Source organism: Zalophus californianus, chromosome 11 (genome assembly GCF_009762305.2).
Source record: "Zalophus californianus isolate mZalCal1 chromosome 11, mZalCal1.pri.v2, whole genome shotgun sequence".
Taxonomy (NCBI): Eukaryota; Metazoa; Chordata; class Mammalia; order Carnivora; family Otariidae; genus Zalophus; species Zalophus californianus.
In genome coordinates, this window is record NC_045605.1 from 69,098,369 (window position 1) to 69,125,271 (window position 26,903).

Consider the following 26,903-nt stretch of genomic DNA (forward strand, 5'->3'; position numbering starts at 1 on the left):
TTTGTCATTTCACATTAAATGTGGCCCTTGAGGAAATCTGGGTAGATCCCAGATCCTCCTGGAAACTTCTTTGAACTTAAGTAGTTTCTTGCCAACATTGAAATTTACTTTTGTGAGTATTTTAGGGCTTTGAAAATCAATCAATGCACCATTAAATGGATCCTACCATTCCATAACCAAAAACAAAGAAAAAAAAATAGAGAGAGAGAGAGAGAGATACAGATACGCATGTGCACACACATACAATGGTATATTACTCAGCCATAAAAAAGGATGAGATCTTGCCATTTGTGGCAACATGGATGGAACTAGAGGGTAGTATGCTAAGTGAAATAAGTCAGACAGAGAAAGACAACAACCATATGATTCTACTTACATGTGGAATCTAAAAAACAAAACAAATAAATAAACAAAAAGCAAACTCAGACCTATAAGTACAGAGAAGAAACTGATGGCTTCCAGAGGGCAAGGAGTGGGTAGGAGGAATGGGTAAAATGAGGGAAGGGGAGTGGGAGGTACAGGCTTCCAGTTAGGGAATGAATAAGTCACAGGAATAAAAGGCACAGCATGAGGAATACAGTCAATAGTACTGTAATAGCATTGTCTGGTGACAGATGGTGGCTATACTTGTGAGCATGGCATCATGTATAGGGTTGTTGAGTCACTATGTTGTACACCTGGAACTAATGCCACATTGTGTGCCAACTATACTCAAATAAAAATAAATAGATAGAAATAAAACTATATTATAAAACATTAAGTAAAACTGTGTGAAACTAGAGCATGAATAAACAGATCAATAGAATCTAATAGGAAGTGCAGAAATAAAACCAAATTCATTTGAAAGTAAGTATATGAAAAAGGTATAATTTCATATCAGTTGAGGAAAGATGGATTATTTAATAAATGGTAATGGCACAACTGGAATGCCATGGGGGAAAAATAATTTGCTCCATAATTCAATCTTTAAAACAAAATAAAATCCAGATATATCAAAGATATAAGTATTAACAAATGAAGACATGGGGCACCTGGCTGGCTTCAGTCAGAAGAGCATGTGACTCTTGATCTCGGGGTTGTGAGTTTGAGCCCCACTTTGGGTGTAGAGATTGCTTAAAAACAAAATCTTTAAGGGGCTCTTTGGTGGCTCAGTTGGTTAAGCGTCTGCCTTCAGCTCAGATCATGATCCCAGGGTCCTGGGATCGAGCCCGGGATGGGATCGAGCCCTGCATCGAGCCCTGCATCGAGCCCTGCATCGAGCCCTACATCGGGCTCTCTGCTCAGCGGGGAGTCTGTTTCTCCCTCTGACCCTCCCCCCTGCTCATGCTCTCGTGCTCTCTCTCTCATGAATAAATAAAAAATCTTTTAAAAAATAAAATCTTTAAAAATAAATAAATAATAAGGTAAAATAAAAATAAAAAATGAAGATATAAAAGCATTAGAAGAGAACATGAGAGAGTCATTTTTAAACTCTAAAGCAAAGTCCTTTCTAAGCATGCCACAAAACACAGAGGCCATAAAAGAAAAGACTGATTAAGGAAACTAAAAACAACTTTTTAATTCTAGAAAATACTTGAAAATTTTAAAGGTAAAGGACAAAGTGGGGGAAATATTTGTAGCCCATACAATAAACAGAGGGCTAATTTCTTTAATACATAAGGAGTTCTTATGGGTTGCTTTCTAAAAGATCAATAAAGCAATAGAAAAAATTATCAAAACACGTGGCAATTAGATGGCTTTTAGATATTTTAAAAGATGTTCAGCCTCATTCACAATTATGAAAATGCAGATTCATTCCACAGAGCTGCAATTTTTGATCTATTAGGCTTTTGATAACCATGTGTTGATAGAGGTGTAGGAAAGCAGACACTTTCCCAACTGATTGTAGCAGTACCGACTGGTACAACTTTGCAGAGGGTACATTTCTCTGACTCAGTAGTTAATATCCGGGAATTTATATATGCAGAAAGACTCACACATAGGAATGTGCTATTTACTGAACACCATAACAGAAAAAGTGAAAAAATTTAAATATCCATTAATAGGTGACCAGTTAAATAAAAATGAGAATTTGAAATTAAACATTGTCAAGACAAATCGTTTAGCTAAAAAAGAAAGTGCAGCAGAGTATTTATAGAGTGCCCCATTTGCGTTATCTTTTTCAAGACGTATGCCGACATCTCCTGAAGGGTGTATAAGAACTTGAATAGTGGTTGCCTTGGGGGTAGGGAACTGAGAGATTATGGGATAGGAATGGGAGGGGGACCTCCCATCGTATTCCCAAGGTGCCTTTTGAATATTGCACCATGTTTTTGCAATATCTATTCAAAAAAGTGATTATTCTTTTTTTTTTTTTTGAGATTTTATTTATCTGATAGAGAGCACAAGCAGGGGGAGCGGCAGGCAGAGGGAGAGGGAGAAGCACGCTCCCTGCTGAGCAGGGAGCCTGATGCGGGACTCCATCCCAAGGTCCTGGGATCACGACCTGACCTGAAGGCAGATGCTCAACCGCTCAACCGACTGAGCCACAGGAGCTCCCTAGCTTAGGAATCTTTAAAAGATACCATATAAGAAAGCATATTGTGTGGTCTTGGTAGATTGTTCTACCCTAGCCATCAACAGAGCGTGTCTAGACTCGCCAGTATGTTGCCAGTGTGCCCTGAAAACCCCCACTAGTTTCCTGGGGACAGGACTGGTCAGAGGTATGGGTTTATAATCCAGGTGGCCAGAAGCAGTTTACTCAGAAAAAGAGTACAAATCATAGCCAAGGAGGAAAGGTCCAAGTCGGTGCCTGGCCTTAGGTCTGAGGGGTGAGGCCACCAAAAGGAAGCCCATGGAAGCCCAGATGGCATAGAAAGGGCTGTGATGTGCCCAAAGCCTCTTCTGGTGTGTTGGCAGCCACATGGCTTAGGATGGCCTGATATCTTAAAGGGTCAGAGGGGACCAGCCAGAACTTTCTCAAGTTTCCAGAAGTGATCGCAGCTACCCCTTTTCACCTTTGTGGCCACCAGGTGGTATAAGTCTATGTGCTATAAGTGTTTACTACTCTACAGAAGAGAGAACTTTGTCAGTAAAGTGTCCCACATTCAGGGGCCCTGCTGGGGTCTGTGTGAGCCTCACGAGAGTGTGAGCTAAGTCAGCATTACGCAAAGTGTGGTCTGTGGAGTGGTGCCTATCTGTGGGCCATTTGCCCATGATGCACTAAGTCCAGAAGTTAAGAAGAAGCATTTAGAAACAGCACTTTAAAAATGTCTCAAGAATCTAATAATAAAAAAATCAGAACTTGGGTTTTGTACGCTTTTATTTACGTCTTTTACTATTACATTTTAATTTTACCAAAATACAGTCTGCAACAGATTACATAGTTTTAAAAACAATAGCAACAAGCTGGTCTTTCACTACAGAGTTGAGAAGCATTGTTCTAGAGGCAAGGACTCTATCTGAGCCATTTCTTTTTTTTTTTTTAAGATTTTATTTATTTATTCATGAGAGACAGAGAGAGAGAGGCAGAGGGAGAAGCAGGCTCCCTGTTGAGCTGGGAGCCCTACGTGGGACTCGATCCCAGGACCCCGGGATCGTGACCTGAGCCGAAGGCAGACGCTTAACCATCTGAGCCACCCAGGTGCCCCTGAGCCATTTCTTTACACCCCAGAACCTGAGTCAGGGTCTGGGATAGCATAGATGCTCACACGTGTTGACCACAGTCCACAGGTTTTTTTGAAATGAGAAAACCAAGGCCTGGAAAATATATGTGACTCGCCCAAATGTAAATGGCAGCACAGATCCATACCCCAGAACTCCTGACTTCTGTTCTGGTGCTTTCTCTTCTCTCTGCTAAAAGACAAGAAGCTTAGGCAGCCCTGAAAATCTCAGGTTGTTGGATGGTACTCATCCAGTTTCCTGAAAAACTTAGTGTTCACCAGACTCTTTCTGAGATAGTTTACAGCTAGACTTTCCAAAGAATGTTTGCCATCTGGTGGTAAAAAAATGTGTATGCGCTTCGCATAGACATTCATTCATTCATGGGTCAAGCACCATATTTGCAAAATCACATAGCCTTAAGAGGCTCATGGTCTCTTGAGAAAGACTGACATGGAAATCGGTGGTGACAACACAGCGTGACTTGGGCGGGGGAAGTCAGTCCAGGGCATACTGGGAGCACAAGCAGGACCCTCCCTGCTTCGGGAAATGGCAGTACATGAAAAGCCTTAAATTCAATAGTTTGATGCTCAAAAAAATATTAGCTCTGTCTTTGTCTTGTTTTTCCTGGACCATCAGTTTTTGTTGTCACCTTCTCTGTGTGAGGATGAGCTCATGAACTGAGCGTGTTACAAATGCAGCCAGTATATGCCCTTTTGGCTGAATGGGGTAGCTGTCCCAAGGGCTGTATCCCTCACCACCACTGCATCTGGTCTTCAGGTCTGCTCAAGAATGCAGTGTTCGTTTCCCACCTCTGACCAGAGTGTTTGCAAAGGTCCCTCCTGGCCGTGCAGTTCTTTGGCTCTCTCATTCTGAAGCTCTCCTGAAGCTAAGCTCGGCATTTCCCTAGCAAACAAGTTCCTCCAGCCTGTAGAACCAAGAGCCATACACTCAGTAGTCCAGCTTGCCCGCAGTGAGGGACGCATGGCGTAACGGGGTAGAGGACAGGCCTGTAAACGGCTTTATCTGAAGTCAGAGGTTAGAATCATCTCATGAACGAACTTGAATTCCAGGCTGTGGAGATTAGATGTAGGCTAGTAGGAATAGGGCAGCCACTGAGGGTTTCTGGGAAGAGAAGTAACAGAGACCAGGGCAATCATTCATTCAACATAATTATTGACATCTACTGTACGCAAAGCACTGATTGGCCCCTGTGCTAGGCCCTGAAAGCACAGAGATGAGTAAGACCTCGTGTGGAAGACACATCATACCATCCCCCTGGGTTAAAATGCACTCTTTACTGCATGCAACAATTTAAAATCCTTGTCTCAGGGAAGGAAAGAAATTAAATTGTCTGAGAAACTTCCTACTATATGAAATTAGCTATAGAAATTATAAAGCCATAAGTCAGACTTCCAATAGTTCTGGAACTATGTAAACATAGCAATTTTTCCTTAAAGATAGAAATATATAAGCAAACAAACAAAAGAGGACACAGGAGCCCCATCTCATGGAGAGATGCTGTGCTGCCTCCTCAGGTTCTGTCCTTGAATAAGAACACGTCTCATTGACACCATGTAGCCAATGAGGCTTGTAAGACGTGGCATGGAGGGCTGAGGGAGCAAAGGGAAAAGCAAGCAATCACAAGCTGATGAGCTGGGTGTTACGGTAGAGTTTTGTGGAAGGTTACATGGGGGCACGAAGGAGAAAGTGTCGGTCCTGTCCAATTCTCTCTGGCATGAAGGACCTCACGAAACCATGAGCTGAATTTTGAAGGATGAAGAGAGTTTGCTGGTAGATGAAAAGGGAGAGCACACAAGGATGCGTGGAGGTGTAAGATTCCTTCATGAAACCCTAAGTGATGGGAGAGCGGTAGGAGACAGAATAGGCAGGACACATTCATTCACTTATTCTTTCCACAAAGGTTTCCATTCATTCACTTATTCTTTCCCACAAAGGGGCACCTATGGTGGGCCCTGCCATCAGAGATAAGCAGGAAGGCAATCACAAATGCACAGACACAGATTTTACCTTGAGAGAGCTCAAGTACTCAGAATTCAGATAGGCAGAAAACCCAAAAAGCAGTGCACCGCCTTTGCCTCAGGAAGGCAGGCTAACAATTCTCTCCAAGTCTTCCTAGTCAAGGAACAGGCTTATAGCATGCCATTTATGGTGTCTACAGACCAGGCACTATGATAGACTCCTTACAGACTTGCCTATCTGAATGAATCTTCACAGCAAGCCTGGAAGGGGGTTATCATTCATGTCACTTTCCAGATGAGGAAACCAAAGCCCAGGAAAGTTAGGTAAATTTTCTAACCCCAGGTCACACAGCTAATAATCAGTAGCACCTGAATCTGAGTTCCTTCCTCTTGGCTGGCTCTTTACTTTTCCTCATGCTGCCTCTCCAACCCTAGAAGGGCTTTCATTTCCCATCTGGGTCAGAATTCCACCCAGCCTCCTATATCCTACCCTGTCATGATGCCTTTCCTGGTCCATTCAAATGCATGTTGCTCCCACCTCAGATCTTCCAGAGCATCTTGAATCCTAATTTGGCCCATTTCCTGCCTCACATTGTAGGCATCTGTGTCTGCCTCTGGAAGAAAGAACATAACGTAGGGGTCCATCTGAGAGGGGCTGTGGCCCCAGACCCACCCCTTCCTCATCCTATCGGTGCTTTCCATGTGACTGGCTCATAACACCTTTGTAAGTGTCTGTGGAATTCAGTGAAACCCTTTAGCCCTGGGTTCGCTGACAGGAAGACTGCTTTAGCAAAGGCAGCCATTCAATCAACTTTGTCTCCATAGCTACCACCAGTTCTCCAAAGGATACCCTAGCTCCCAGTAGGTTCCAGTTACAGTAATTCTTAATTTATCTTCCTATTTGGAAGCAAAATTACTGCTTCATTAATCAATGGGTATAGAAAATCAAAAGTCTATTAACTGGCAAGCCAATGCTGTTCCAAAGGGCATTGATCCATGTATGTTATGGGCAGCCTGTTCATTGGAAACTACAGTTCCTGAGAGCAGCTCTCTGGGATAGTGTTGAGGGGTCTGGAATGTGTTTATCCTTTAAGGCACATATCAGATTCTTATTCATATTTTTTTATGTGTGTGGTAGGAAAGGGGAGACTATTGGCTTGTCAGTAATACGGTACATGATAGGACTTCATAGATGCATATATTTAACCAATAAGCACCGACAGATATATTATGTGTTTCCTGAAGCAAAACTACTTTATTCTTTAAACTAAAATGAATTCCCTGCAGAATATATTCAAGAATAGCAATAAATGCAAACATAATGGGTATGCTCACCTGGCTAATGATCTGACTGAAAATATGGTTGGGTCTTCCGAGATGAGGATTTCCTCTATACCAACGCCCAGCAGGTTATCTTTTTCAAATGGACTTGCTAATTATTTAAAAGTCACCCCTTTGAATGATCTACATGCAGAGTAGTGACTCAAACTTAAGCAAATATATATATATCAAATACATATAATGTACAAACCTAGCCACAAAGAAGTGGGTCTGAGATGAACTCCAGAGCCCTCCAAATGGGAGCCTAAGACGGTGTTTGTTGCAGAGTAGGTTTCTCGTCTGGGTTAGGGATTTATTTTATTATTCCAGCTTCCACAGTGGTTTTGCATCCTTTTACAAGATGCATTGTTGACTCACTAGAGTCTAATATATTAGCATGGAATATACTTTTGCTTCTTCTGGGACAGTGCAAGGACCTTGGGACATTTTAATTCCCTGCACCCCACTGCTGCCTTAATAATGCCAAATAATGAAATTTTATATATATTTAGCTCTACGAGATTTTATTCACAATATTTCTTACTGTCAGTATTCATTTGGCATTACCCCTATATTTACCCCTTCTGTTGCTCTTCCTTCCTTTCTGCATTTCCATTTACCTTCCAAGATTATTTCCTTCTACCTGAAGAACATCTGTACCATTGTCTTTAGTGAGAATTTGAAGGTAAAACTTTCATTTCTTGTCTGTCTGAAAATATCTTTATTCTGCCTTCATTTTTGAAGGTTATTTTTTGATAAGTAAGTTGGCAAATATTTTCTTTCAGTATTTTAAAGACGTGATTCCTCTGCCTTTGGCTTCCATCATTTTGTTGTGAAGTCACCTGTCAGGCTGACTGTTGCTCTTTTGAAGACAACATGTCTTTTTCTCTAGCCGCTTTTAAACTTTTGTCTTAAAAAAGCTTAGGTGTGGTTTTGTTTGGATTGATCCTTCAGCAGGTGGCTGTAATGCTTCTCAAATCCATGGCTCCCTATCTTACGTCAGTTTGGGGAAATTCTGGCTATTGTTTCCTCAAAGATTGGTTCTCCTCCAGTTTTCTCTCTCCTTCTGGGACTCCAGCGACACCTATGTTAAATTTTGCTATCATTTCCCATATGTTTCATATGGGTTTTTTTTAATATTCTCCATCATTTTTTCCCTCCATACTTTAGTCTGGATATTTCCTAACCCCATCTTCTTCTGGTCTAAACTACTGTTAAAGCTGTGAGTTCTTAGTGCCAGTTATTGCATTTATCAGTTCTAGAATTTCCGTTTGATTCTTTTTTACAAATTCCAATGTTGCTAAAATCTTCCATTTTGATTTCTATTTCTTTGAACATGTTAATCACAGTTTTTGTTTAAATCCAGGTTTGGTAACTACAATATCTGGATCATCTATGGGTCTCTTTCCATTGTCTTTTTCCCTTGGTCCACTATCCTGGTATGTCTAATGATTTTTTACTGAGTGCCAGACATTGTACGTGAAAAACTGTAGAGGCTCTGGATGACATTATCTTCCTTCACAGAAGATTTATTTCCACTTCTAGCAGGCAATTAGCGGAGGGTAGATCACTTTAATCAAATCTTGGATTGGGCTGTTTTGAAACTGAATTTCTTTGTGAGAGCTGTTTTATGTAGGGTTCACCCTTACTCCAAGGATACATTCTTCTGAGGTTCTAAGGGAAAGTCTGGGGTGCTTACCAGTGTCTCTCTTCCTTCTGGGTTCTGACTTAAAATTTTAATCTTGAAACATGAGGCTGCTGAAAGCTCTGTTCAGTCTCTTAGCTACTAATTTCTACTCAGATTTGCAAACTTTCTCTCCTGTGACTCTTAGAAATCAGCAACTGCCTCAAAGGAAAAGCAGTGCCAAATGTTGGGCTTGCTTCTCCGTCCTTCCTTTCTCTTCAGGATCTTGGCTCAAGTCATTTTCTCTCCCCAGTCCTGCCAAAAGCTATGCTCAGCTTCTCAGCCTCTTAGCCTCATATGGCTAATGGAAAAGCCAGTGCTTGAAGGGGAAAAGCAGCTCGGAACATCTGACTCACTTCTGTGCATCTCCCTTCTCTCCAGAATCTTGGCCTTCAAGTCCTGGCTGTGTTGAGAGCTCTCTAGTGCTTTAAACCAAGTTGTTTTGTTTTGTTTCATCCATATTTTCTAGTTCTTGGCAGGTTGTTGGTCTGATATAAGCTAGTTCACCATTATTGGAGGTAAAATTAGAATCTCTTCTCTTTTTTCTGGTTTATTATTTGTTTTAAAGATTTATTTACTTATTTTAAAGAGAGGAAGCAGGGGGAAGGGCAGAGGGAGAGACAGAATCCTCAAGCAGACTCCCCACTGAGCGTGGAGCCCAATGCAGGGCTCAATCTCATGACCCTGAGATCATGACCTGAGCCGAAATCAAGAGTCAGCTACTCAACTGACTGAGCCACCCAGGCACTCCTTTCTGGTTTATTATTATTATTCAGTCTATTTAAACTAAAAATAACAACAACAACAACAACAACAACAGTTCATCCATTTTCCCCACTCCCTATGCCCCTCTTCTGGCAACCACCAATCTGTTCTCTGTATCTAGGAGCTTGGTGTTTTTGTTTGTTTGTTTTTAGGTTACTTTACATATAGAAGAGATCATATGATATTTGTCTTTCTCTGACTTATTTCACTTAGCATATACCCTCTAGGTCCATCCATGTTGTCACAAATGGTAGAATTTTTCTCATTTTTTAAGGTTGAATAATATTCCATTGTATATATATATACCACAATTTCTTTATCCATTCATCTAGGATGGACATTTAGGTTCTTTCCGTATCTTGGCTATTGCAAATAATGCTACAGTGAATAAGAGGGCCCATATTTTTGAATAAGCATTTTTGTTTTCTTCAGGTAATTGGTACAGCCACTATGGCAAACAGTATGGAGGTTCCTGAAAAAATTAAAAATGGGATTACAATATGACCTAACAATTCCACCCCTGGGTATTTATCTGAAGAAAACAAAGATGCTAATTCAAAAAGATAGATTCTCTTCTTTAAGCATGTGTGTTCTGTCTCTCCAACATACAGCTGGGTCTCTGACATCATTCTGATCCTTTGTCTTCCACCAAATCCTACTTTCTGGTTTTAGTACTAATGTGCTAAGTGTGAAGAACTCTAGGGCTTTTTGACTATAACTCTTCAAAGCTCCCCCTTAAGTTACACTTGTTGTCTAAGTTATATTTGCTATTTGTTTTCATTCCTGATTGATAGTGGAAGATACAGTATTACACCAGGTGGGACTTATCTCAATGCAAGTGACTTGGCAAAATTCTGCAGGGGGGTAGGGCTTATGATGTTCTGGTACTTTGATCCATAGGCTTTCCTCTGCATTGAAATCTCTCTCCTACTGGCCAAAACATTATTTTTCTGTGTCCAGCTTCCACTCACATAACCCCAGTGTGAAGGAACCACCTGCCCCTGAATCTGAACTCAAATTACCTGTCTTGGAGCTTTGCTTTCTGTCTTACTGATTTCCATTGCCTACGAGTAACAGACTTATTAATATGTCATCATAAGTGCTAAGAAAATTGGATTTTGACTTTTCCAGATATTCACACTGTTAATAAAAAAAACTTTTTTAAACTTCTGTGGATTTAAAATAAGTAATATTTTACAGTAGCCAACTAGTAGGACTCTGATTCTTCTAAAATGTTTATAAAATTAATGCCACACTTTCTCAATAGTTGAGTCAGATGTGAATTAGGCACTATCAAAGACTTCCTTGGTACCTTTGAAAAGGAATTATGTCAAAATAACGCAGATTTTGCTGAAAATATAAAATAGACTGTGTTGGCTATATTTTGAGCACCAATCAGTGCATACATAGGAATGTCTGGTTTGGTAGATGCCCTCCAATCCAGCTCAGTTGCGAGCAGTAGTTAATTACTGTAATCTAAAAAACAAATGTGCTAAAGCAGGGAATTATAAAAACTAGTACATGAATGTGTCAAATATTTTAACTTATTTAAGTATACTTTCAGTCACAAATATAAATCATTCAAAAAACTCATCATTTCCGATTTCCAGTTCAGGCTTCTTGAAAGCGGACCTAGTACTTAAAGATACTTGTAAAGCAATCTAAGTGCGGAACCCCCGATGTTTACTTTTCCCAGTCTTTGACAGTTATCTCGTTCTCACCCAATCAGACAATATTTTTAGTAACTTGCCTTTATGGAGCCCTTCTAAAGCAGTCATAAAATGACACCTTCCTTTTCCCACTCATTTCTCATCAATTTCAAAAATTAACTAAATTATGTAAATACAGTATAAGAATAACTGGCAGAAGGAGATTTGGGGACATACACAACTTGGTAAACATGCAGGAGTGTAAGCATGCTGCTGTCGCAAAGGACGGCACACACCTGAAGCATTCAGCATGCGGTGGACTCTGTCAGGATTTATGGCAGAGAGAATGACAAGCATTGGTTAGTCCTGCGAGGAGGTGAAGTGGCATTTGTCAAGAAAGCTTCTACGGTGCTTGTAATGGGTACAGTTCATTTTGCTTGGCTTGGGTTGAATCTTGTCGATTTGAAGTCACCTTCCTTGCCACCCCCCCTTCCTCTCCACCCCCACGCCTCCTCATATTCATTCACTGGTGTGATTTCAGAATGATTGGAATTAGCTCCTTCACCAATTTGTAATTTTGCCTAAATTGAATAATGACAACAGTGAATGTGCAGTCTGGCACTTGATAACCCACAAAATATGCACCATCTCACTGAATCTTCATACCCCTTTTAAGCAGTACTATTATTATCCTCATTTTATACCTGAGGAAAATTGAGACTCAAAGGAGTGAAATGATTTGCCCAAGGTTTAGCTGTTAATGGTAAGTGCAGAATTCAAATCCAGGCCACTAGAGTCCAGAACGCACGTTTTTACCCCACACTAACCTGCATCCCTTGTTGCAGAACTTGGGAGTTGGCGATGGGTCCTCTCTGTGGTAGTTCACTGCCTGCTTCTCAGGCTGGGGCCAGCTCCCCATGCTGCCATTTTCCGTTTTTTTGCTCCAGTCAGCACCTGTAAACTCAGCCCGTTTTCCTTCCCTTCAGGAGCTGATAACCTCCCGCTCTCTCATCCTCCTCTCCCAAACCTGGCAAAGTGCAGAGTTCCAGCATCTGAAGCTCCCTTTTCCTTCATTGATTCTGAAGACATCTTTGTGAGCTCTTTGTGATTTAAGGACTTTACTGTCATCACTGTGGAGACACAGAGTAAGAGAAAAACATGTGCAAAAAAACAACAGTTTCCAGAAACTGACAGCATATTTGAATTCTGGTTCCTGAGCTTCCATTCTTCATCGCCCATGCTGTAATGGGAACCAAATGCACCCTTGGGTTGTCCTCCATATTTAGTCCTGAGAAAGGGGCTCCCCAATTCCTGGCCTCCCTTTGTCAACAGCCCTTTTACCTCCACACCCAGAAAGGCTCTTTATCCCAGCACAGAAGCCCCCCTTTTTGACAGGGGGGGCTTGTACTCTAAAGCACTTCAGACTGGAAGGTACCAATTTTCTAGGAATTCTGCCCGACACACGCAATAGCAGTGATTTCTCTAAGCATTACCTAATGCTCACTGTTTAGTCACTAAGTATTGTAATTTCTGGAAAAACTCATAAAATGTCCATATTTTATCTGGCACTCATCAGGTTGAGTGGGCAGGGCAGGAGAGCCCCAACTTCAGCCAACCTTAACCATTAGCTCTGGAAACAGATTTCTTCCTCCAAATAACTGTCACTCAGTAAAGATGTACTGGCTGCACCAAAATGGCAGGAACTCAGAGAAAGCCCACAGTTTCCTAGTTTAAGCTGCCACTATCAAGTAACCTAATGTGTAGCTCAGTGTCTATTCCCTGATACCGTTTACTCTCAGAAAACCAATTGTTAACTGGATACATGGCCACCCAGAATAAAGACTACATTTCCCAGCTTCCCTTGAGTTAGCCTTGGCCATGACCCTAAGTTTCTGACCCATGAGATGTAAGAAAAATAATGTGTGCTGTTTCCTGGAAGAGTACATAAAAGGAGTGTATATGCCCGTCTTTGTCCCCTGGATTGTCCACCTACGGAACTTTTACATAAGAGACAAATTTTTATTCTTGTTTTAAGTTATCATATTTGAGTTTCTAAGTTTTACACAGTCAAATCTATTCCTTGTCAACATAGGTTAGAATTCCAAAAGATTGAGATAATTTTTTCTCATTCCGTTTCAAGGCAATTGTCCTGTGAAGTATATTTAGATCGAGGATTCTCTAACTTGCTTTTTCTTCACTACACTGTCCTAAACACACATATATAGTTGGGTCTCAAGTGACTAGCAAAGAGGCATTTGTTCTCATTGGTAACTATATTCTACATGAAATTCTTCAATTAAATGAAGGTTTAGAAGTCAGAAACAACACAAAATCCTACACAAACGTGGTCTCATCTTATGATCAATTCCCACTGCCACTCTTTTGTTCCTCCAACTGTTACATACCCTGCAAGGAAATGAGAATAACTATTTCTGAGACTGAACCATCCTACACATGAAATCAGTGATAAATACAATAAATGCCTAAATAAATCATGGCTAGAGTTAGTAATTTCTTACCATCAGATGGCTCCTGTAAAAAAGCACTGAAGTGTCAATCTACATGAAGCCCCCGGCCCCCTTTCAAGTTATCTGTTAATTACATGTCCCTCAGTTACCCACTGCCTTTGCTAGTGTGGCAAGCATCTGGTTCGTTTTATCCCATCGCTCAATAGATTTTAATTGCAGCTGCTGCAGCAGACACCTCGAGATGCATTTCCTATAGAGACCGTGGCAGCCTGTAGACTGGCCCAGTGATGATTAATTTCAGTGACTTGAGTCACGGAGGAAGAGGGAAGCGCTTCCATTTTAATTACATCTACAAGAGTGTGGCACTTTCACTCCTGCTCAGTGTCCTAAAACAAAAGACTTCCTGAAAGGAACATAAAATCCAGGGTGCAGTGGTCTCTACTGACATAGATCTCCTTTCTCATTGCGCCACAACTCAGCCAGCTCTGTATTGGGAAATACTGGCAAGCCATTGAGATTTGCAAGCAGATTGGAAGCCATGAAGAAAGAAGCATTCAGTTTATTTTTGTTTATTTTACTTGGGCAATTAAAATGCATTGAGTGGGTCAAGATATGAGACAGCATCTTACCATCATTGCAGATGTTCTGACTAAAAAGGTCAAGAATAATTAACCCTGACATGCATATGTACTTATTTATTTTTTCACTGAGACAGAGCCAGAGACATTCTTGGGGTTTTCCAGAACACTCCATACTCATTCATGCCCTTGGGTCCTGGCACATGCTATTCCCTTTTCTCTCCTTTTCCATTTGAATAAATAGCATCTTCCAGCACAGGACAGCTCAATTGCCTCTTCCTCTGTCATTTGGGGGGGGGGGACGGGTTGTAGGAATGGGAATAGGAAGCGCAGAAGACCTTAAATGAGACATATCTGACTGGGAATGCCAGTGCTGGGTGAACTTGGGCAAGTCGCTTTGGCTCTCTGAGCCCCAGTTTCCTCATCTGTACCCTAGAGGAGAATTAACATTCTCCTAGTTCATAATTGTTATGCATATTAAATGAGATACTTTATAACTGAAGCACTCAGGATAATGTCTGGTCACAGAAGGGACATGATAGATCTAATTTACTTTCCTCTTCCACACCTCCAACAGTAGCACTTTAAAATCTCCTTTATGATGCTAATTGATTAGCAAGTCAGAAAGCAGGGGTTCAGATTTGACTCTGTCCTTTCCTCCTACCCCTACCCAAGGAAAAGGTGATTAAATTCAGTTGTCTCTCATTTCAAGTCCATTCCCTCCTCTAGGACGTCGCTGCTAAACTGCCTTGATTCACGCATGCTTTCTTCATTCATGCAGCAGCCTCTTTAGATCTGCGTGCCTCTCATCTTACCCCCTCCTTGGCATGTTGGTGAGGCTTCCACAGTAATCTCTCCTGTCCCTCCCCTCTCAGGTGACCAACCATCCCAGTTTGCCCAGGACTGAAAGGGTTCCCAGGATACGGAGCTTCAAGTTTTAAAATCAGGGCAGTGCTGGGCAAAGCAGAATGAGTTGGTCACCCTACATCCCCTACTTAAAATCTCTCACTCGTTCCGCAAGCTTTGCAAGATGAACTTACGTTAGTCAGCGTAGCATACAGAACAAAACCCTTTGTCATCTGGCCCTCCCTTCCTCTTGACCTTCATCTTCACCACGCCCTCCGTAGTTGCTACACAAACACGCACACCTTTGCTTCGGCGATATGGGGCTTCCACAGATGTTTCATGCTCTTTCCCGGCCCTGTTTTTGGCCTTGCCCTTGCCGTTCCTTCTACTGGCAATGCCCACTCCCCTACTCATTTCACCTGGCTGACTCCTTCAGATCCTAAGACCTCACCTCTTCTAAGAAGTCTTCCCTCCGCCCCTGCACTACATGCTCCTCCACTGTGCTCCCATAGAACCTGGTTTTGCCTCTGACCTGACATCTCCTGCCCTCTTCTGTGATTCTGCTCTGTCTCTCCAAATAGATGGAGAGGTCCTTGGGGACAGGGACTGTGTCTTATCTATCTTTGTAACTCCAGGAGCTGACACAAGTCAGCACTCAGTATTGAAAGAATGAACAAATGAGGGATACACAGTTGCTTCCCACTCCAACTCCGTGAACTTCTCAAACACAGAAAGGACACCTATCTTGATTTTCTTTGATTTCTTGGTTTTCTCCTCTAGTACCTGGTACACAGCAGGGTTCAATTAATATTTTGAATGGATGAATAGATGAATGAATGAGTGAATGAATGAATGAATATATCTTTAGATAGGAGCCAGATGATGAATTTTCATGGTGAAATAAACTTGCCTTCAGTTTGTCCCCTACCCCAGCCATGGACCCCCGGACAAGATACCAGTTGTTGGAAACAAACATAACCCCATGCTGTCCCTAGGGAGCTGTCAGCTAAAAATTACTGGGGTTATGCCCCCCTCCTAGAGACACAAACTCCAGAAGAAAAATGGTTTCTGTCCAAAGGCTGATTTCAGATAGAAGAAAATTCTCACCTAGATTTCCTACACAGTTGAGTATAAAGGCCACTAGCACATGGAGAAGAACACTGTGCCAGATGTCTTTCCCACTACAAAGGGATGAAGTATGGGTCATTTCCACTTCCAAAGTGGGTTGAGTCTTTTTGGAGCTCAGCATTACAGCTGGGAGCCCTTTTTGACAATACAGATCCTGCTGCCTGATGGCAGGAAGTCAGGCAGGGTCCATCCATTTCCTCCAACCACCTTTCCAGCCAGTAAGCTGTAACTTTCTCCCCTATAAATGTTTTATGGCAAGTTGAGTAGAAAACCTAGGAGGGATTAAGACCTCAAGGGGTTTGGCAGGATGGAGAAAATGAGAGCAGACTGGAACATGAGTGATTATTTCTGGAAATAAGTATGGAATGGAAAAAGGTCCAAGGGCCTTGTGGTCACACAGATCTGGGATCAAAACCTAGCTCTTCCATGTAGAAGCTGTGTGACCCCACTTAACTGGGCCTCGGTTTTCTAATCTCTACAGTGAGGAGATTTACAAAGCCTACTTGGCGCAGGGTATGTCCTATACATGTTAGCTTTCTCCCCTCTCCTGACTCCTGTTGTATTTGCTAAAATGATACTTCTTGTCTGGCAAAGGATTTCCCCCCCTCATTTGTAGATTTCTTTATAATGATAACTCCCATAAAGATTATTTTAAATGGAACCAAATTTAGATGTATGCATTTTTAAAACTTACTTTCGAATAGAGAGACAATAGTATGTTGAACGGGATCAAAGTAGAACTATCCAGGGGTGTCTGGGAAATGTGGTGTTTCTATCCAGGAGCAAACCATGAAAACAAAAAAAATGGTGATTTATTAAAAAAAAAAAATGGTGTCTGTGAGTCTCTGGGAAGGTCTAGAAACACCTGTGTTCTGCTTTGACTCCCATACTTGCGCTCCTAAGTCTTAGAAATGGAGAAATGGAGAGGGGTCTCTAACACCTTAAACTCTCTTATATACCTCTTGCTGTTTGTCCCTTAGGCCCCTTATTTCCATACCCTATTGTTTTTGATAGTTATTCATTCATCTCCCAAGTTCACTCATCTTTTAAAATCACAGTTGAATAGGCATGTGTGAGGGAAGCTTACTCACTTTCAAGTGAAAATCTTCCCATAGGGAGCTGTAGAAGACAACCCAGCAAGACTAAATGAGACAGGCTTTCAGAATCAGAAGCCCAAGTTCTAATCCTGGCTTCTTCATCCTTACATGGGATCAATGCTCATGTTTATCAGCCGTTAGTTAAAATCTCTAAACATCCATCACCCAGCTCATGTTCTCATGCAATACTAGAAACCACTCCATCACATTCCTAGCAGGTTGTTACCCTACCAGACCTCCAATGACAAGGACCTCACTTTTCTGAACTACCATATGTGTTTGTGAACTTTGGCACCCAGCTAAAGGACTCAAATAGGAGCTGGAATCCAGTCTCCTTTCTGTTTGTCAAGCTGAGTGTCCCCAACTTGAAGGAATCCTTTTTCTAATCTGACCATCTCCAGGGGGCTCCTTTTTCTACCTTTCACAAAGGCATCATATAGACTAGTAGTGACCCTTGCAGGTCAACCACTCCAGAGCTCTTAGAAGGGATACTCGTCCCCAAATAGTAGAAGGGACTCCAGTTTCCATCGTGAAGGTGTCATTCCAGATGCCAAGTGGCAAAAGTTTGTGTCCTTTGGCTGCTCTTGGCAAGAGCCGAGTCCCCAAATGAGTCCAGATGTGGAGAGACCAGCCATTAGTCAGCATCCAAGCTAATGCTTCTGCAAGGGGAGAATATACCAAATAAACAAGGACCTATGGGCAGCAAGCTATGCTTGATCATTTATCAAATTGTAAAATCTTATCCATGACTGTGAAATGGCTTTATGGTTAGGAAAATGTACTAATAATTTTATTAGGCAGCAATTAAACTTAAATTCCTTTTAACTGTATTTGATGTCATCCTTTTTCTGGGCCCATTAGAGTAACATTAAGGTGTTTGTGCAGATAGCTCAGTCATTTCAAATTACTTTCCTGTCTAATGTAGGAGCCTTTAATAGCATACTCTTAGGTTGAATTCAATTTTGGAGACACCAGGCATGCTAATTAGGTTGTCTCAATGTTCCTTGCAAAAGAAACTGAAGAAGAGCTATTTTTCCCCCCTCTTTTGCTTAGCAATGTTCATGGAACACAACTTTCTGTTCAATTAGAGGTATAGACCCTTTACTGCACAAAATCCCACTTGAACATTAAGTATTGCTAGCAGACACAACGTCTGGTTAATATGACACCATTGTTGAAATGTTTTTAAGATCTAATTAGAGCCTATAACTTTTCTTTCCTATTCTTCTGAATATCATAGTTAGTGCTTGTTCTGTCTCAGCCTCTAACATTAGCATTGAAAGAAGGGTAGAGAGAAGGAAGGGACATTTATTAGGCACCATCTGCTAAGTTCTGGGTAGGATGCTTAATGCCTATAACAGCCATATGAGCTTGCCTTATTATCTCCACTTACAGATGAGAAAACTTTGGCTCAGAGAGGGTAAGTAAAGTGCCCAAGGTCACACAGCTGGCAAATTGTGGAGTTGGGATTTAAATTGTCAGCCTCTCTTTGCCACTCACTGGTTCTGGGAACTTGGAAAGTCACTTTAACACTCTGATCATTGGGGTCCTCATCTATAAAACGGGGATGATAATAATACTCATCCCCTCACAGTTCGTTGTATGGATCAAAGGTAATAAATGTAATGGCCCTTGCAGATGAAGTGCTATACAGAAGTGACAGGTAATGTCTCCTGAGGTCTTGGGCGGCATCTGCCTTCCTTCTGTGAGGTTGAAACCACATATTCAATGCCACAAGAAGGTCAGAGAGAGCACAAGTTAAATCTTGTCCTTGGGACTCAAGGTAAATGAGATCTAAAGGGAAAAGAAGATGACACCATGAGAAGGAGTTGAGTTGTTTGTGGTTCCAAAGGTGATTTAATGGATCTGCAAGTCCCTTGGTGACTCAGTTTTCCCGTCTGTAAACAGGGGGTGTGCAGGCTGATCTGTGGATCGAATGAGATGGTGTCATATAAAGCATCCAGCACATTGCCCAGAATTGAAACACTCAACAAGATCATTTTATTTCACAATTATTTCGCCAGGCTCAGTCTCTGGCAATCTTCCACCTCTGTGATCCCTGCTTGCTTACAGATTCCCTCTTCCAAGTCTCTTTCCTCACTGATCTATTAACATAAATTCTTTCTCCAAATAGTCATTGTACTTGGCATCGATCTGCTTACAGCTCTTACAGCCATGATTGCAATTACCATTGGTCTGGGCTCCGTGCAAGGCCATCATCATTTCCTCCTGGTTACCATGATAAATGTTACTAATAACTCCTGCCTCAGATCCCTTGTGGAATGAGGCAAGAGATTAATTTATTAATTGATGGATTAATGGCTCATAACTGTTACAATCATCATTAATTGCTATTACCTTTGAAGCATCAAATGGTCACAGCAGTTGAGCGCGAGGCTAAAAGAATGCTTCTTCCTCTCCTGCGAAAGGTGAGAGCGGTCACCCGCCAGGTAGGGAAAGTGAACGTCACCTTGGGAGTGCGGCAGTCCCCCTTATCTGCAGGGCATACGTTCCAAGACCCCCAGTGGATGCCTGAATGCGGATAATCCCGAACTCTACGTGTACTATGGTTTTCCCTCTACATACAGATCTGTGATAGAGTTTGATTTGTAAAATGGACACCGTAGGAGATTCACAGTAACTAATAATAAATTAGACCAATTATAACAAAATACCGTAATAGAAGTTCTGTGTATGTGGCCTTTGTCTGTCTCAAAACATCTTATTGTCCTGCACCCACCCTTCCTCTTCTTCGTGGCCTGACGTGAGATGATAAAATGCCTGCGTGACGAGATGCAGTGAGGTGAAGGACGTGGGCACCATGACGTAGTGTTAGGCTACCACTGACCTGGGGACACAGCAGGAGGGGGGTCAGCTGCTTCTGGCCCCCAGCTGACCGCTGGCAACTGAAATGGCAAATAAGGGGGACGACTGTTCAAGCATGTGAAGGCAGGCATGGCACAAACCATGGTGGCGCTGGCCCGTTCCCCTGTGCTCCCCGACTCTGCCCGGGCGCTCCCCATAACTCCTGTGATTCTCTTACTGCTGCACACCAGCAGCCCGGCACTGCGGCCCTTCCCTCACCCCAAGACCCTTCTCCACCCAGGAGTTCCTGAGAGCCAGTCGGGCAAACTAAGAGGACAGTGGGACTGTTTGTCCTGCCAGCCTCCGGTCCCTGCAAGCTCTCTGGTCAATGGAGCGTGGAGCTGCAGTCTTGTCACTCCAGCTTTGAGGGAGCCCTCGTCCTCCAGCAGCCGGAGCCCATGGAAGACAAGCATTCCCTATGCTCAAGCCAGCAGCAGGACACCAGGACGAACCCAGAGCCTTCCATCAGCCCACTCTGCCCCACCCCCCTTCACAACCAGCTCTCACAGATGACCAAGGGAATGCTGGAAGACTCCCACAGTCTCTCGGGCAGTTCTCTCAGCCCTGAGGCATTTCCACTTTGATTCAAGAGCAATGCCTGTGCAAAGCACATGCTTTTGCGGAATGCCTCCCACCCAGCAAACGTGGTATCACACATTGTGCTTATCGCAGGCTCTATCTGTAATTCGCCCTCAGTCAGCAAAGCCAATCATTTTCTCTTAAACAGTATAGCCAGTGTTCCTTGCTGGTGGCTGCACAGTTTAGTTGGCACTTTTGCCCATGACATATACCCCCTCTTTTACTCTCCAAGATCTATAGGAACTATTTTCCCTCCCTTTAACATCAGCCCTGACTTGTTCACTGTGCTTCTCCCACCCCTTTTTCCTACAGAGAGAGGTTTTCCCAGTCAGACTTGGCTGAGCTCATAACTCATCTATGGAATCTTGTAACCATTTTCCTGAAAGAATCATGGGAACAGACCAGGGGCTTAGTTCTGAGTTCAGCTCAGGTTATGAATCTAGCATTCCACTGCTTTTACTTTAACTCTCTGTAGCATTTAGAGCTTTGGGTTTTTAGGAAGTCCATTCATTCTTCCTTGCTTGTATTGTCATTGGAGATGGTGGTGGCAGGGCAGTCAAGCTGGTGGGTACTGCCTTCCTAGAACAGCATCTATGGAAACGTGTGTGTGTGTGTGTGTGTGTGTGTGTGTGTGTGTGTTTCAGTGGTGGGCCCCATAAACAGGAGAATGCTCTGTACAGATTAATCGGTAAAATGTATTTTGTGCCTGCCCATCCCAGACAGCAGGATGCTGACCAACCAGTGAAGGGGTTGACGCTCCTTATCAACAACTGGAGAGATTCCTTACAACACAAAGGGTAGCAACAGCAGGTGAAACCTGAACCCACATGGCAGAATGAATTATACGCGGTTTACCAAAGAGCAGTAAATGTATACGCAGCCACCACAGTATAGCATACAGACCGCACCATGGAGTGGAGGTGGAGTAAATCTATACCCCTCCAAACAGGCAAGCCCTTGGCTTAGGCCGTCCTGGACCTCCTCAGTCCACCTGTCGTCGGGGCGGTTCTGCGGTTTCTGACGCTCCACAGCTGGCTGCAGGCTGATCAACCCGCTTTCTTATCAGACTGACCACTTCCTTACCTCAGGGCCGACTTTCACATTGCAAAGAGTTCTTATTCTTTCCATTAGTCCAACTGATCTGAAATGACTGGGGGGCCTTTCAATGCCAGATTTTGCATCTGATCTTATAGTCAATAAAGATTATTGAGCTGGGGAGTAAATCTGAATAATAATATGCACCTCCCCAGGTTGTATGAGTATCAAATGAAATAATACATGCAAAATGGATTTGAAAAGCATATGGGCCTTGTGGTCATTATTATTTTTTTCTGAAAGGAGCTCTCCCCTGATAGTGATTGCTGGCTTGTCCTTTGGACTTCCCTTCAGAAAGGCAAGCCAGACACATGTGACAAGTTAAACAGGCATAGAAGATATTTTTATCTGTTTAAGTCAACAACAGTAAATGCATCACAAGACAGTATGTGATTAATTGCCAAGTGAATTGTGAGAAGAGTAATTGCCAGAAGACGATGAACAAGAGAAGGCTTAGCTCTAGTTGGTGGGGGAAGAATAGAAGGAGGCTCCAGAGAGCCTGGATAGAATAACAGAGATTTGTTCTGGGTCTTGTAGGATAGAGGGGATTTGGGTTAATGAGGGGAAGGCATTCCAGGTAAATAAGATAAGTTATATGGAGATGGGTGGACAGAGAGGCAATGGTATGTTCACGGGGAAAGTTGCAGGGGGGCATGAGGTTTGACAGTAGGCAGAGTAGAGAGCATGGATATAGTGGGAAATTGTGAATGACGTTTGCTCTGACTTTACACCTACAAATAAGCCCAACACACCTATGCCATGTGCTCTAACCAAGTGAAAAATAAGCTCCACGCTCCCCACGCCTGGCTGTGTCTTTTATCCAACACGCTGTCCTTGTTCCCTACCCACCCTTTGCTGTTCCAGCTCAGCTAGACCCCTAACCTGGCCTACATTTCCCATTTACACTCCTGCTCAGGCCCTGAAAACCCAATTCTAATGTTTGACCTCGGAGATTTACTTCTTCATTCCGACTCAAACCTAGAATTAAAACAAACAGTTACCTAGGCCCTTGCGTGCAAAACACTTCAAATACCCTACCACATTTAATTCTCAAAATAACCCTGTGTGATGGTACCGCCCTGTGAGATAGTACCCCCACTTTGCAAATAAGGAAATTGATGTTTGAGATGTCAAGGGCTAAGGTCACATCACCTATAAGTGGTAGAGTCGGGATTTGAACCCCGAGCTGTTGACCCCATAACATTATTCCCAATCACTAGTAGGTAGCACCCTTTTATTGCCTAAATGCACCCCATTGGTTCTTTCCTCTTTGGTGACCCTTGATAGGATGTCTTACTCTAGTCAGTCTTTGGAAACCTAGACTCCACCTCATGCTGCCATCCTGCTGCAAATCCCTGAGTACCGAGGACATGGGACAGAGAGGAATTCTCAATGCAATTGTTGGTTGAGGGCCCTAGAAGACTCTCAACACCAACATTTATATTTGATCCTAATGACAATTCCCAGGCAGCGAAGATTTCAGGATCATGATAATCATAGGAAATAATACGGTCAAAACCCATGTTTTCAGAAGATGAATCCTGGGGCCCATTTCAGGACTGTCCTGCCTGTCCTGTTCTGGACTAGGGAGAGGTTGCAGGAAGAGGCCACACTTTACAGCCTGTCTTGTGGGCCAAGGCAAGGTGATAAGGGTCTGAATTAAGGTAATGGTGGTGGAAATAGAATACAATAATAGTCAACCCATTTCACTGTGGAATAAAAATGTGTTTCTCCTGAAATAAACGTTCTCACCACCAGTGGTGTGGGGTTATCTGTAAAGAATCAGCTTCTAGCTTCATAACTCTTTGGGACGCAGAATGTATCTCAGGCGGATCAGGGTGTCTTGGATTGTGTTTTCGAAGCCACGGGAGGCCGCACAATCGGGAGGGAAGCTTCAGGCGCTAAGCTTCTGGGCAGTGCTCAGACAGGTGTGGGTTCAGAGTGGCTCAGCCACTCAACTAACCACATGACCTTGGGAAACTATTTAATCCCTCTGAGCTTGTGTCCTCATCTGTCAAATGGGGATAATACTGTCTGCCTCACAGGGTTGTTGCGAGGATTAAATAAGACAGTGGGTAGAAAGGCTATGATTAGCACAGAATAAACGTCAGTTTTTATACTATCATTTCTTAGCCAAACATCTCATTAAAAGCCCTGCATAATCACCCATAAAATCTTGTTTGAAATAAAAGTGATTGCGTTCAACCAACCCTTTGGAAAGCAATTTGGCTTTCCAAATGCTTCCCACTGTGTATCAAGACACATAAAAACACTCATATCCTTTGACCCAGTTGTTCCACGGCTTAGAGTCGATTCTTAGGAAATTGTCCTCAGTACAGGAAGAACATCACGCACAAAGAGTTTCACTGCACAAATGGCTTGCTATAGTGAAAAATTTGACGCAACCTGAGTGTCCAGGGACAGATGCTTCTGCATTCTGCTGATGCCCTAAAGATGCTTTAAATCAGCATTAGATACAGAGCTCATAACCATGTTTTAGGCTAGGGAAGGTCCATCAACCAAGGATCAAACATCATCTTTTCTTAGGCTTATTAACCAACCCCTCTTTTCTGCAGGGCTTTCCTGCATGGCCCACAGACCGGGGAATCTAGCCCCTTTTCCACCAGAGTCCTGCCATCTAGGCACTGCCCCGGGGGCTTCCTGCCAGAGCCCACCATGCACAGCTTAGGTGTCTTACCCAGCTGCCTCCGCCCCTCTGTGGCTTCAAACCTTAGTTCCTTCTCCTGCAGACACAGAGCTTCTCTCCAAGACCGACTGACCAGGGTCCTCTGGCTTGGCTCTCTCTGTGTCCCAGGGCTGCCTTGCAAATGCATCTTCCTTGGCCCTGGCCCTTCTCCACCTCTCATCCCTGCTCTCTGCCCACTTGCAACCTCTTTTCCATTGTTTCCAACACAGCTTGTGTGTCCTTCTAAGTTAGAGAACATATTTTCTCGGGTGTCCAAAATTTGTTCATCCAAATACATTTAATGAAAGGGGGAAAAGTTTAGCTTCGATGTTAAAGGTTACTCAGCAGCCCGTTTACACTTAGACTCTAAGTCTTAAAGCCTTGAATACTTGGTGAAATCCCTCAAGACAGGACTGAAACATTATTCAACCACATCATTTCAAAGCTGGCATCCATGAGGTTAAAAACGCAGGCATTTCACTGGTAGGAAAGAAAGTTCAGGAAAATCACTTGGTCTACCGTTATCTTGTAAGCTGGAACTTCCTTTGATCACATCTAGGGGGAAGAGCATGTAGTTTCTCTTGAGTTTGTCTAATTGTGTACATTTTGTAATTTCTTAGCTTTGGCATGCCCTGGATAGCATTTGGCTTCAGCACTGTCAGCTCTAAGGGCAATTCATCACTGGGCTTTTCCTGACAGCTCCAGCATCTGGACCTTGAGCGGCCCGAGTCCACCATGTGGTGGAACCTTCTGTGAACTTCCTCAGCGGAGCACAGAACAAGCTGCCCAGGGCCCCGTTCTTCCCTCGCTCCCAGAAGCCTAGTGCACCAGCCTCGTACAATTGCTACACAGGTTATGGGCATGTTTGTAAAAGTAAATAAAGTAATCATCTTTTCTTAATGTTGTCTTACTGGTTGAATAATAATTAACCAATATTTCAGCTCCACATTTACTCAGCACCTACTGCATGCCAGGAATCCTGTAGTGAGCGCCGCAGATATGCAGGTAGCTCATGCTGGCCCATTCTGGCCCATCTTCCTCTCTTCCTTCCAACTTCCTTCCTTCCTCCTTATTTCTGCCCTTCCTTTCTTTTTCCTTCCTCCTTTCATCCTTCCTTTTTTCCTTTCTTATTCACATAATGCTGGAAAACAAGAGAAAAAAGCACTTACAATCCCACTACTTAGTGTATAAAGAAAATACTGAACGTCTTTCCTTTCCTATCCCATCTTCTAAGCCCCAGAGATGGTAATTCTCCTTAACAGACAGACTGGGTGTGTGTCCTTCCCAACTTTTCCTTAAATTTATCTAAACGAAGCTATCTATCTCTCTGTATCACCAGACATTTCTTGGCGAAATAGAATGATGCCATACTTATTAGGCCCACGATTTTGAACATTGGCTGGGCAGCCAGCCCTGCACTGGATTTCTTTTTTTTTTTTTTTAAGATTTTATTTATTTATTTGAGAAAGAGAGAGAGAAACAGCATGAGAGGGGAAAGGGTCAGAGGGAGAAGCAGGCTCCCGGCTTAGCCGGGAGCCTGATGTGGGACTCGATCCCAGGACCCCGGGATCATGACCTGAGCCGAAGGCAGTCGCTTAACCAACTGAGCCACCCAGGCGCCCCCTGCACTGGACTTCTAACATGCATTGTTGTGAATCCGAAAACCCCGAGATGAGCTAGGTACGGTTATCATGTCCATTTCACAGATGAGAAACCCCTGAGGCTCAGAGCAGCTCAGCAACTCACATGTCCAGAGTCAGAGTCCAAGCAGCACAGCTGGGATTTGAGCATAGGTCTACTGGCTCCAAAGCTTTTGTTCATTCCACTATTCCAGGCCACCTCTCACAAATCAATCCTCCTACGTGCTCTACCAAGCTTCTGAGGCTTAGCTTTCTTCTATAGATGATTCTGTTCATCCCCAATCTGCCTCAAATGGTCCATAGTAGCCCTGGGCTGGGAATCCAATTCCTGTACCAAGTGGCCCCTGAAGACACAGAACTTGGACAGATAAGAACCGGTCTCCGCTAGGAAGAGCGCACAGATTAAGTTTAGAGACCGTACATTGACAGTGTTGATTTCCTCCTTAATTTATAACCTTACCCCTGAGCATCCCTCCCCTTCCCCCAGATCTTCCCACTCCCACCTCCTCAAGTAGGACTCCTGTAATGTAGAGAGAGTCATGTCTCTCTTCCCTCCCCATACACTTTAAAACAGTCGGGCACATTTTGTTCTTCATGAACTTTCGGGACTGGGCACACATTGTGAAATAATCAAAGGAAGGGAAGGAAGAGCAAGGGCTGCGTGACTTCCTGGCTCCAGAAATTTTCTTCCAGGGTAAGCTAGCATCCAGTTCGCTCTCACAAACAGTCCGGAGCCAAAAGATTCCGAATCAAAGCAAAAGTCTCTCCAGAGAACTCTGATTTAAAACTTAAGAAAAGAGCCCGTACATATTTTTAGAACAATTTAGAAAAGAGGACATCTGTGACTTGAAACAGCTGGAAATAAGACTTTTTGCCAAAATG

At 43.0% G+C, this 26,903-nt stretch overlaps 1 protein-coding gene and 1 long non-coding RNA gene across 3 annotated transcripts in view; one reads left to right on the forward strand and one right to left on the reverse strand.

Moving 5' to 3' along the window:
* SPON1 (spondin 1) overlaps positions 1-26,903 on the forward strand; it is a 248,970-nt gene that overhangs the window by 149,964 nt on the left and 72,103 nt on the right. The gene's annotated exons all lie outside the window — the stretch shown is intronic.
* Positions 3,513-26,427, reverse strand: LOC113913504. Its single transcript, XR_003517237.2, has 3 exons — positions 26,128-26,427; positions 11,867-12,169; positions 3,513-4,764 (listed from the first exon to the last, which is right to left on the reverse strand). It is a non-coding gene; the product is annotated as an uncharacterized LOC113913504 (long non-coding RNA).